The 12566-nt window shown below is 45.8% G+C and overlaps 1 long non-coding RNA gene and 1 pseudogene across 2 annotated transcripts in view; both read left to right on the plus strand.

Annotated features, from left to right (window-relative positions):
- Positions 1 to 12566, plus strand: part of LOC309523324 (large ribosomal subunit protein mL41 pseudogene) — a 280354-nt pseudogene that overhangs the window by 226365 nt on the left and 41423 nt on the right. The gene's annotated exons all lie outside the window — the stretch shown is intronic.
- On the plus strand, positions 6183 to 9388 carry LOC309523389. Its single transcript, XR_014215340.1, has 3 exons — positions 6183 to 6309; positions 8511 to 8862; positions 9288 to 9388. It is a non-coding gene; the product is annotated as an uncharacterized lncRNA (long non-coding RNA).

The following is a 12566-nucleotide window of genomic DNA, read 5'->3' on the forward strand; positions in this document are numbered from 1 at the left end:
AGGATGGGCCTCCAACACCTGACTGCATATATTCCAGCAGGCCTGATTTGAAGAATGAAGCCAACCCCAGGCAGTATCAGATTGGACTACTACGACTGATCTACGCCACCTCACACTTCTCCTCACCGCATCGGCTCGGCACCCACCAGACAACCGCCCTGCTGGTGCCACCCCTGGAAACTGGCAGCTCTACGCACGGCAGAAGAATCCAGCGTGGACTAAAAGAGGACATTTTCTTTTCTTTCACTTTGAATATATAGCTTTGTATATATGCTTTGTGGGAGGTACCCCAGGTATTAGAAGAAGAAGGTATTAGGAAATAGATATATCCCTGTGCCCAAATGATGCAGGTAGGGCTGTGGGGGGACATGGTTTTGGCCAGGATGGTGGTCTTCTTATTTCTGGCCATCGCCGCGCACACACCACTTAAGGTAACCTAGTGGCTAATGAGAGAATGGGGTGCCCGCAACACGTACAATAAAAGGTCTGCACTCTGTGACCTACAGATGCTTTGGGAGGAATAATAATAATAATAATAATAATAATAATAATAATAATAATAATAATAATTTATTATTTGTACCCCGCCCATCTGGCTGGGTTTCCCCAGCCACTCTGGGCGGCTTCCATAGAAACCAAAAAACACTAAAATATCATACATTAAAATACCCATCCTCCCTGTGCCTTGGAATGAGTCCTCAGTTACGGCCCCGAATTTGGGTTCTGCCGGATTTTGTGCCGCGCTAAATTTTGACAGAAGGAGCCTGTTGCTTTAACATCTCTGACCATGGTGAAGCTATTCGACACCTGGCAGCAGAAAATAGAAAAAGTGGCCCATGTTCCTGTCCCAACCTGGAACGGATGGGACATGTCTTGGTTGACTGAGTGGCTTCCGAACCTTGGGTGGCTTAGAGGACTTTTAATGATGTTGATAGGCCCCTTGCTAATCTTGCTTCTTTTCTGCTGCTGTATACCCTGCTTAATGCAATGCTTGCAAAATATGATGCGTAAAATGATGTCACGAATGATTCGGCCCCAGATTATAGCACTGACACGAGAATACCAGCCAGTGCCTTGGGATGAGCCGTAAGGCTGTCCAAAAGAAGAGGGAATGAAGGAATGGGTTTCCCAAAACCCAAAAACTGACTGTGCAGGCAGTTTTAAACTGCACCAAAATCCCTATTTTTCCTGAGCTAAAATGCATAAAGTTGAGCCGTTGAGCAAATCCATAACAAGAACAAAGCTCTCTCCCTTATCAGTCCGTGGCGGTAATGAGTGACCTTGCCAAGTTCCAGTATAGCAGGGATGATGCATGTGTGCCTTATCTTATGTAGAGTAGGAAGAGGAAGATCCTTTTATGGTCAGAAGTACAGGAAGGAAGATCCTTTTATGGTTGAGAGTACCAGAGCAGGAACATATGTGATGTCAACCTCCGTACATAGGCTGACGTGGTTGGGCTCCTAGGGGAGGAGGGAGAGGGTGCCTGGAGGGTATATATACTGCATGAAACTTGTCATTTCGTTGGACTTGCTGTGGACTCACAACACAAGTGCCTTCTGCTATCCGGAGAGCAGAATAAACTCTTTCTTTGAACCAACTTGGTGTCATTTGACTTCCTTCTTCCTGTCTCGGTGCAACGCAGACCCAATCGGTGAACTCCAATAAGGCTACAACTCCATGTACAGCGACAGGGCAGAGCCCAGCCGAACTTTTGATGGGCCGCCGCCTGCGATCTCCTCTCGACCGGCTGCACCCAGATTTTGCAGTGGCAGATCCCCCAGGCTGTGCTAACGTGCCGCGATCTTTCATCCCAGGGGAAATGGTGTTTGCCCGGAACTATGCGGTGGAGATTCTCTGGGTGCCAGCTGTAGTTGTTGGGGTTACCGAGCCAAAGTCATATCAGGTGGCTTTGGATTGCGGACAAATATGGTGTTGGAACATTGACCAGCTGTGCCGCCAGGCTGGAGATTTGGTCACAGAGACAGTGCCTCCGACGGCCCCGGCAGAAATTGGCCAACCACCGAGTACTGCTGAGGATCAACTAAGCGAGACTGGGGAAGACTCTCCGGCACACAGCCCATCTGTCCCTGCACCCTTGCCGGAGTCTCCTGTACAACCACAGTCCGAAGCCGCCACCACTGTATCAGACACAGAAACCTCAGAGCCGAGCCATCCATCCACGTTGAGCCACCCACCTGTGTCTCTGGCGGGCATGTCCTCAGGTCTTGGCAGCCAGGCTGTTTCCCCAGAGGGACCTCACTGGTCTAACTGGATCCGTACTTGCCCAGCCTTCCTAAGGGATTATGCGGTCTTATGTACAGTACTGTTTCGGGAAGTTGACTAAGCTTGTACTAGTGTATAGTGGAATCATATGTTTGTCGAATATTATAAAGGTAAAGATAAAGGGACCCCTGACCATTAGGTCCAGTCGTGGCCGACTCTGGGGTTGCGCCGTTCATCTTGCTTTATTGGCCGAGGGAGCCGGTGTACAGCTTCCGGGTCATGTGGTCAGCATGATTAAGCCGCTTCTGGCGAACCAGAGCAGCGCATGGAAACGTCATTTACCTCCCCACCGGAGCGGTACCTATTTATCTACTTGCACTTTGACATGCTTTTGAACTGCTAGGTTGTCAGGAGCTGGGACCAAAGAATGAGAGCTCACCCCATCACGGGGATTCGAACCGCCCACCTTCTGATCAGCAAGTCCTAGGCTCTGTGGTTTAACCCACAGCGCCACCCACGTCCCCTCAGTCAAATATTATAGCAACATTCAACTATGGTGCATGGTAGCAACTATTATGGATTGAGACCTAACACCCTATCTAGGTGGGGAGGGGTGTTATGTATTCAGACTGGCTGCAGTTCTCACTCTGGGCCACCAGTATGCAAATGAAGGATTGAGAGTTGCTTTCACCAATTTGGTAGTTAGTTGCAATTTGTTACTGTTACAAGTTATTGAGCATTATATAAGGCAACCAGCTTCATTGTTGTTCAGAGAGACTTAGAGCAGTGCTAACTGCTGTAATAAAGAGCTGTTGCTTAAAAGAGCTGTCTGTTGCCCATCTTTCCCACTATACAACACCACGTTTGATCCATGCACCGTATTGGTCTCCTTTTTGTGCTGCTTTCATATTTGCCACAAACACTGCAACTTCCTATGCTCCTCCTTAAACTCCAAGGAACTCAGGGGGACATCTATAGCTTTCTCCTGCCCTGTTATCCTTCCAACAAGCCTGTGAAGGAGGTTCATCTGAGAGTTGGTGAGTGGCCCAAGATCTCTTAGTGACCACTATGGCTGAGTGGGGATTTGATTTCTGGTTTCCCTGCTTGCTGCAGAACTGCAGCTCTTTGAGCATTTCAGGGGGTTGGACTAGATGACCCCCAGGGCCCCTTCCAACTTTACGATTCTATGATTCTACGTTTTGTGGGTCTTTAAAAGACTGGCCATTGCATAATCTCTGTTGGGCTGGTGTTGGGAATAAGTGTCTTGAGGTTTTCAATTAACCCCCTTTGAGGCTGCAAATAAATATTTGTGTTAGTCTTTGAAAGTGCTAACACAACGCTGTGAGCATGTAACAGATTCAGAAGCGTGTGTGTGTGTGTGTTGTCTGGCTGAGTTCAGTTGATAGGAAGCAGGCATGGCAACTGAACTGTAGGCATGTTGCCCGTGTTAATCCCCTTCTGGCATGTGTGTATGTGTGCCATTATGGTGTGTATACATATGCAAAGGTAACCTTGAGGGTATAGACTGGCTCCTCTCCCCACCCTCCATCCCCACCCTGATGCACTGGCAGAGTTAGTGTCCCTTTAACTGAAGTGTGACAAGCAGAAATTCAGGAGGTCAGAACCAGCATTTTGAGTGTTATTCCTTGGAAGCCTGTGGATTTTTAAATTCCCACTTTTAACTGTTTAAAAGGGTTGCAGATCCTTTTGTGTTCTCTCACTGACTTGAATGGGACAAGATTTCAGACATGAGCACGCTTGCATTTGAACTTGGTGTAGCCTACAGCTTGAACAATGCACAGTTTGAAGTTCAAACTTTGAACCAGGCTTTGAAGCTTACTTAAAAGTAAGTCCCACTGGGGCAGCTCAGCTAGCCCTGCTCTTTCTCCCATATTCCACCAGCAGTTTGATGAAACACATAGGGGGCGTGGGCTGGGGTAGACACCCACCCATGTATAATAGGATGTCCCTGTTTTCATCTGAGAAATGTTGGAGGGTATGGAGGGTGGTAGCGTTTGTTGAAACAAGCTGGCTTGTTCCCATACTAGGATGTGGTTAATTTACTGTAAAGCAGATGCTTTCAATCTTGTGACTGACTCCAAATGCAGTCAAGTTGGAAGTGATCTTCTCCGTGTAGCGTAGGAAACTATCAAGTATATCTGAAAATATTTGAAGGACTTCTGCCGGTGTGCTGGTCCCGTGGGCTAACCAAGAGGCGGGGTCCGAGTCCAGTCTGTGCTGGTCCCCGGGGGGGGGGGTGTGTTACCGTGAGGCGTGGTCAGAGTCCGGTCCTTGGTCGAGGGTCTGGAGACTGTCCACCAAGGGCGAAGCGGGGTCCAAAGCAAGAATCGTGGTCGGGAACTCTGGAAAAACAGGTCTGGGTGCTGGCAGAAACAGGTTTCCAACGATGTTGCTCCCGCAACCTGGGACTGGGATGACTGGCCTTTATCTCCTCTGGGGCCTAGGGCGGTCCCGGCCCACAGGTGACTCGCCTCTCCTGGCCTTAAGGCGAGCACTCCTCCTGATAGAACTTAGTTCCCTCTGCCTCTCTGCCCTGAGCCTCTGCAGCGCAGGAGAGGCTGGAGGGTTACTGAACCCAGAGGCTGCCTCACCTTCCCCTGACAGGGCTGGGAGAGGAGCACCTGCAGGCAATGGGTCCTCAATCACCCCCGGAGCCAGAGTGGATTCATTTGGTGTCTGCTCCTGAGGATCCGGCACAGGTGCGGGCCCTTCAGATTCAAGGCCCTGCCCCGGCTCAGCCGGCCCTGGAGGCGGGGACTCCTGTGCAGGCTGGGATTCCTCCGGTTCAGCCTCTGAATCAGATTCCCAGGCCATCACACAGTCCGAGGTCGAAGGTGCAGTATGGAGACAGTCCGTAAAAGTTGAAGCTGGATGCAGGGCAGGTAGTCGGGTGAGGTCAGGAGCTCCGGCAGGATAGCAGGACAGGGTTGAGGCAGGAACTGACAACCAACGAAGTTGCTCGCGCAACTTGGGACTGAGGCTGGCTGGCTTTTATCTGCCGCAAGGCACAGGGCGGTCCCGATCCTCAGGTGACTCGCCTCTTCTGGCCTGAAGGTGAGCACTCCTCCTGCGGGAACTTAGTTCCCTCCGCCTCTCTGCCCTGCATCTCTGCAGCTCAGGAGAAGCTGGAGGGTTGCTGGACCCAGAGGCAACCTCAGCTTCCCTTGACGGGGCTGAGAGTGGAGCACCTGCAGGCAATGGGTCCTGCACCCCATCAGGAGCCAGAGCAGACTCAGCTGGTGCCTGCACCTGAGGAATCCAGCACAGGTGAGGACCCTTCAGGCTCATGCCCCAGCCCCGGCTCAGCTGGTTCTGGAGGCAGGGAATCCTCTGCAGGCTGGGACTCCTCAGGTTCAGCATCCGAATCCGAATCCCAGGCCATCACAGGCGGGGCAAGATGGCAGGCGCCAGGGGTGTGTGGAGCTCCTGAGGACAGCCAACACCAACTGCGCTGCCTGGCTGGTCCCCAAGCTGCCCAAACCACCACCGCTGCCGGAGGGGAGCAGGGGACATCTGGTGTGTCAGCCAGGAAAGCCGCCCCCAGCCCCCCCCCCGTGACCTTGGCTGTGCTGGGACTGTGCTGGGACTGGAGCTGAACAGAAAACAAAGCAGAAAGAAAAAAAGAGTCCCTCACCAGCTGAACACCAGCTTACCTCTGCCGCTGCCGCCACCGACACCAAAAGGACAAAGGAAATTACCAGGAGGGCCAGGGAGGCTACAAAGAATTGCTTGGCATAGCCTAGACCCGACCTGGGCCTAACTTTCTGGCAGCTGGCATGACAAGAGTAGCCCGGGGCTCAGGGTGAAACTGCACGCCAGAGGCCACCACGGGGAAAAACATACACAGCATGGGCCCTCCCCAGCTGTTATATATATTTCTTTTTATTTCTTTTTCTTTTTTATAATAATTATGCTGGTTTTTTTAAAAAATAATTTCTTCTTTTTCTTCTTTCTTTTTCTGTGAAGAACTGTAATGGCATCCTTGCAGGAGGCCTGAACCATAGAAGGGAATACCGCCTTAGCCCTTACCCAGAGACCTGACAACCAGTGAAATTAAAATGGCCTGTGAGTCAAAATTACTACCAATACATTCTTTAATTATATACACAAACCCCTTTTTTCACTCATAACATTATTTTTTATTCACTTTTACACCTTTTCTATTATTACTCACTTATTTTTTACTATTCTTCTTGCGGCTATTCTATCTTGCGGCTGAGTCCAAATGCAGGCAAGTTAGAAGTGATCTTCTCCGTCTAGCGTAGGAAACAAGTACAAAATCCCGTTGAAGAAATACTGTGCAACTACATGGAGGCTAAATGGCCAAAATACTGGAAAATTCTAGAACAGGAAGGTGACAAACTGAAATTGCAGAGTTATGACAAGCTTAAGGAGAAGGTGCGAGACTGGCTACATTATTTTCAAATAAGAGAGGTTTATAACTTGGACAAAAAAAATGGTTTCCAGGTGGAAAAATCAAAGTTAGAAACAGAATTGTTAGAACCCAATGTAAAGACACTTTCGAGAATGTATAATTTGCTGTTGAAATGGAATACTGAGGAAGAAACAATAAAATCGGCAATGATAAAATGGGCACAAGACATAGGCCATAACATTACGTTCGCTGACTGGGAGAAGTTGTGGACCACCGGAATTAAATTCACAGCATGTAATGCCTTAAGAGAGAATATTATGAAAATGATATATAGGTGGTACATGACCCCAGTCAAGCTTGCAAAGATATATCATTTGCCTGATAATAAATGTTGGAAGTGTAAAGAAATTGAAGGTACTTTCTTTCACCTTTGGTGGACGTGCCCAAGGATTAAGGCTTTCTGGGAAATGATTTATAATGAACTGAAAAGGAGGACAGGAAAATTGGCTTCCAGGTGGAGAAATCAAAACTAGAAACAGAGCTGTTAGAACCCAATGCTAAAAATCTGTCAAGAATGTATAACTTGTTGCTGAAATGGAATACACAGGATGAAACAGTTAAATCAGCTATGATTAAGTGGGCACAAGACATTGGTCATAACATTATGTTTGCTGACTGGGAACAGTTGTGGACCACCGGTATAAAATTCACGGCATGTAATGCCTTAAGAGAGAATATTAGGAAAATGATTTATAGGTGGTACATGACCCCAGTCAAGCTTGCAAAAATCTATCATTTGCCTGATAATAAGCGTTGGAAATGTAAAGAAACAGAAGGTACTTTTTTTCACCTTTGGTGGACGTGCCCGAAGATTAAGGCTTTCTGGGAAACGATATATAATGAAATGAAAAAGGTACTTAAATGTACTTTCCCTAAGAAACCAGAGGCCTTTCTCTTGGGCATTGTCGGCCAATTGGTGTCAAAGAAAGGCAGATTTTTTTTATGTATGCTACAACAGCAGCAAGAATACTCATCGCAAAGTATTGGAAGACACAAGATCTACCCACTCTGGAAGAATGGCAGATGAAGGTGATTGACTACATGGGACTGGCTGAAATGACTGGCAGAATCCGTGACCAGGGGAAAGAGACGGCGGATGAAGACTGGAAGAAATTTAACAGATAGAACTTTCTTTATGTACGCTACAGCAGCAGCAAGAATTCTTATAGCAAAACATTGGGAGACAGAAGATCTACCCACCGTGGAAGACTGGCAGATGCAACTAATTGACTACATGGAGATGGCGGAGATGACTGGCAGAATTCGAGACCAGGGAGAAGAGCAAGTGGAAGAAGATTGGGGGAAATTTAAAATCTATTTGCAGAAACATTTTTGAATGCTGATGACATTGAAATGAACTGTGGGGGCTCTAGCAACAAGATAAAATTTAAGATTAAACTAACAATAGACAAACTAAGGGCTATTAACTTGCTGAACCAACTTTTAAAAGGGATACAAGAACGGGGGATGTGAGGAAGTCAGGAAAATATGTGAATTTAAGATATAAAATTAAGAAAGAGGGAATTTTTGTGTTTTTCCTATATGTGTTTTTTCTTTTTTATTATTAGTTTTTTAATGTATGTATTTTTGTATTTTTGTGCTTAATGTTTGTATTGTTGTATTTTGCAGTATGTATGCTCTGTTTTTATATTTCTCTTGTCCTTGTCTTTGTATTTTTTCTTTTATATTGTGCATTGTTAAAACTTAATAAAAAAAATTATTAAAAAAAAGAAGAAATACTGTGCAACTAGTATGGGTCAGCTTTTCACAATTGGTATTTTATGGCTCTGTTTATGACATTTACAGAATATTCCTCCTTTCTTCCAAACAGCTCAAGGTGATGTCCATATTTATCCTTCTCCCCATCTTCTCACAACAACCCTGAGAGGCTGGTTAGGCTGACAGGGAGTGGCTAGCCCAAGATCACCCAGTGCGTCTCATGGCTGAGCAGGAAATTGAACCCTGCTCTCCCAGGTCCAAGCCCAACACTCTAACCACTAGGCCACATGGACTCTCCTGGAATCTTGGCATTGTGGCCATGCGTTCCATGTCACCAAGCAACAGAGGCTGTGACTATATGAATTGAGGTTCTGGCATCCTCAGTGTGGAGAAGTTGGCAGAGGTTTGCTGTAGTGACCCTTGCTTATTTGGATTAGAATATGGCATTTCAAAGACTCCTGGAGGTAGGTGAAAGTTGGCATTTCCAGGGGACTTAGCTTTAGGATGTAGAATAATGGTACCATCAAGTTTGGCAAATAGCTATCAAAGGTCAAAGGAAACTTTTGGGGCAAATATTTTAGAAGGGGAGAATGAATGCTGTAAAGGAAAATTTAGTCATCTATATTGTAGTTGGTTGAATCTTATTTTAAATAGCATTCTATATGCTGTTTGGCATTAAAGAAATATTATGTAAATCTGGGAAAGGGTTAACTGATATTTCTACATAATGGATACTAACTTTGTACTGTTGTTTGAAAGGGAAAGGGAAAAAACATATTTCATATAAGCCTCTCTGAGAGTCTTTTTGGCTGAAGAGTACAAATGCTCTGAATGAATGAATGAATGAGTTCTCCCTGTGGACATCTCTGACCTTCATCTCTTGTTTCAGGTCACCTTCCTTCCTGCAGAGCAGCTCTTGGAGGCCAAGTGTTTCTTGGCCAGTGTCCTTGCTGTTGAGAGCACCTTCGAGCCCTTGGACGTCTCCCACTTGCTGCAGCAAAGCAGTGGAGGTAGGATGCTGCCAGGGTAGGAGAGAAGAAGCTCTGCCTTGAAGTAGGAGAGTCCACCTCATGCCATTGGGTGGCCATGACATATGTTTGTTGGGAGGGACCTCACAATGTCAGAACAAGAACTTCAGCCCAAGGGTCCTGAAACAGCCCCACTTCCTGGTACCATCTGAGTGACCCTCTCCTTTATCTCTGACTGGTGGAGGTGTTGCTGGAGGCCTTCCATAAGATCACTCCGAGGTCTACAATGGAGGGCAGAGAAGTGGCCGTCTGTGCTTTCTCCATCTTACCTTAACATCTCCTGGAGAAAGTGGTTGAATACCTCCTCCAGTTTCCTTTCATGTATGGGGCACTCAAGCTTCTACTGGCCTAAGAGAGATGTTGGGAATCTCCAGGGCTTGCTCAGAAAGTAACTCTCTCCCTGAGGGGGGAGGCCAGACAGCTGGAGAACCCGCTTCCCACAGTGTCAGCAGCCAGTCTCCAAATCTCTTCCTCTCTCTGGATTCCCAGCTGATTTGCTGCCTCATGGCAACAGACAGAGGATTTGGAGGGCTCCCACCGTGGCACCATAGCCAGGATTAGGTCCTTTAGCAGGAAGAGCAACAGAGCAGAAGCTGAGAAGGCAGGGACAGGCCTCTATCCTCTAGGTGAGGTAGCAAGGGGTGAGACTGGTGCAAGTTTCCCCTCTCTTTTTGCCATCTGCAGAGATGCAGCAGCACAGAGGGGCTGATCCAGATCACTGAGGGATCCTTCTGGAGTGCAGGAGACCAGGGAAGACCAAGCCATTTCCTCTCTGTGGCATGGCAGCAAGCAGTAGAGTTCCTGATGGAGCTGGACCACCTGTGGATGGCTCAGGTTTTGAGGCAAAGTGCCTTTCTGGCCCCCGCACCACTGCCCAGAGAACCAAATGGTCCCCTCCATGCAATAATGTGGCGTTCCCTGAGCCAAGAGATCTGACTGTTGCTGTGCCTGCAAGAGAATATGGCAGGAGGTTTTGGCTGACCAACAACTACTCCATCTGATGGCCGAGCAGCTGCATCAGAGCCCCTTTAGAAACCAATAGAAAAAAGACAGTCACGGAACTGAGAAATTGCACAAAACAAATGAAATACCATGAAAATCCCTGAAACGAGAAGTAATCGACTAGAAATATTATCTTGTGACAATAAACTAAATAATAAAAATCAAAAAGCTTAAGGAAAAAAATAGAAAAACCTAAAATAGAACAAAGCCTTAACTGGATGCTGGCTACAAACCTCGTTTCACTGAACTGTTCAGTTTCCTCAAAAGGAAATAGAAAAATCATAAACTTTAAATGACCAAAATTCAAAAAAAGGGGTAGAACCCCCCAAAATTCTGAAGTATTATAATCCTAGCTCGACCTAGGTAAAGCAAAGTGCAGTAATAAAGCATTGAGGACCCAAAAGTACAGATTCTAATACTGAATTTACAAAAAAGGTTTGAAAACCTAAATGGCAAGTTTTAAAGAAAGCCCAACTTGAAGAAAGCACAGTAATAAAGGGTTGAGGACTCAGCTGTGAAAATTCTAGTGCTGCTTTTACAAAAAGGTTTTAAAACCTAAATGGCACAAATTCAAAGAAAGGAATACAAGATAAGCTGTTTTAGATTTTAAACAAACTCAAGAACATGGCTGAAATGCTCCCATGGTCAGGACTTCCGGTGGCGCGCGATCTTGCCGCAAGCGAGGGATTTCTCGGAGCGAGAGATCCCAGCTATTTCGGATGGAAAAGGGGGGCTACAGGGCGCAGTAGCTCCCCAGAAAGTCTCTGGAAGGTGTCCAGGATATCAGGTTCTCGGCAGTGCCCGAAAACTACTCGTCCGGCCGTCAGGTAACCCTAAAAAGGGCAAAAAGTACAGCGGAATGGGTTAGTGGGCTATCGGGAAGCCATTGCTGCATCCGAATAGCGAAGCCCCGAGCTTGCGAAGAACAGCGCTCCGCTCTCAAAACTAAGGAAATTTGGACTCAATTTAAGTGCTAATTTGAAGGTGTGATCCAAGGAAGGCTCCAGATAAAGTAAGATTTTATTTTCCGAGTTCAACTGTCATCTGGAATCACTTTTGACGCAGCAACGTATGCAGAGCTGGAAAATGAAAGTAAGTCGCCATTAGTGGCTATTGTTTCCGTTTCCCCGTAACTTTTAGAAACAAGATAAAGAAGTTAAAAGTAAGTTTGTGTAACTTGGAAGAATGCAAAGGAGTAACTGGATTATTAGGGGAACAGAATGTAACTAAAGGGGTGTATAAAGATCTGCGATGATACGGAGGATAATCAAAGAACGAAGTTTACCGCTACACCGCTTTCACTTTTAAAGACAAAGTGCATTTTGCAAAGGCTACAGTTATAACAATTTGGCATATACCTCCTGTTTTTCCATTCTTCAATTTTTATATTTTTCCAAATTGGATATAAACTTTGGACATAATAAAATAACAGATGGAATTTGGGAATTTGGATTAAATAACTCTATTTTTTCCCCTTTTTTGCCCCTTTAAATTTGGATATAAATTCCCCAGTGGTGGGACTGTGCCACTACAATTTGTTTTTCTGAGTTTCCTTCTAAGTTGGTGGAAATTTTTTCTAAAGTGACCTTGGCTCCTACTTGGTTCTTTGTTTCACTCTCGGTGGATTTTACCCTTTGGGATATTTATGGACAGCAATGGCTGATGTTCTATTAATAATATATTACCAATCCTGGGCAGTTTAAAAGAAGTCTAATTTGAATTTGGAATTAGGTTCACTATTTTTTTATGTCTCTTCCTCTTCCCTCTTTTATTGGTCTGCAAATTTATCTGGACCCAATTTTTGCTTGGATGTCTCCTTTGGAATAAAACTTTATTGGTTTTTACTAGATTCAACTCATTGGGATTTTTCATCTGGATTACAATCTCACTTGGATTATATTGGGATTACAAACGTATTTGGATTACAAATATAAAATTAAAGGGAAGACTCCAATTAAGGATTAGCCCATTTGGGGGCAAGAAGATTATCATTATATGGTGGTGGTATGTCCCCCATCTCCCAGAAATTAATGAGGGATTAAGTACTTTGGTATTTGACTTTTGGTGGTATTATAAGTTATCCTCATTAGCAAAAGACTTGGATAAGATACTTTTGTCATTTCCCTGATTATTCAATT

The sequence above is a fragment of the Podarcis vaucheri genome (genome assembly GCF_965113315.1).
Source record: "Podarcis vaucheri genome assembly, chromosome: W".
NCBI classification, from domain to species: Eukaryota; Metazoa; Chordata; class Lepidosauria; order Squamata; family Lacertidae; genus Podarcis; species Podarcis vaucheri.